Source organism: Sinocyclocheilus rhinocerous, unplaced genomic scaffold (genome assembly GCF_001515625.1).
Source record: "Sinocyclocheilus rhinocerous isolate Xijiao unplaced genomic scaffold, SAMN03320098_v1.1 scaffold1, whole genome shotgun sequence".
Lineage (NCBI taxonomy): Eukaryota > Metazoa > Chordata > Actinopteri > Cypriniformes > Cyprinidae > Sinocyclocheilus > Sinocyclocheilus rhinocerous.
Window position 1 is genome coordinate 623,682 of NW_015638974.1, and position 363 is coordinate 624,044.

Below are 363 nucleotides of genomic sequence, written 5' to 3' on the forward strand. Positions count from 1 at the left end.
GGATTCGGTGCCTTGCTCAAGGGTCTCACCTCAGTCGTGGTATTGAAAGTGGAAGAGAGCACTGGTCATTCATTCCCCCATCAACAATCCCTGCCGATACAGAGACTCAAACCTGTGACCTTTGGGTTACAAGTCTGACTCTCTAACCATTAGGCCATGACTTTCCCCAATGGTGTAGCAAATTGAATATATCAATTAAGATTCCACTGCCCCCTGTGCATACTACTAAGAGAACAATAGGTCAAACATTTATAATTCTAAAATGCTTGAATTGCTCTACTGGAATCTCAGGGCGGTTCTTACACTGCCAGTACTCCAACACTAATCAAAGGTCTATTCCAGGACTTTAATGGGTGACATCTG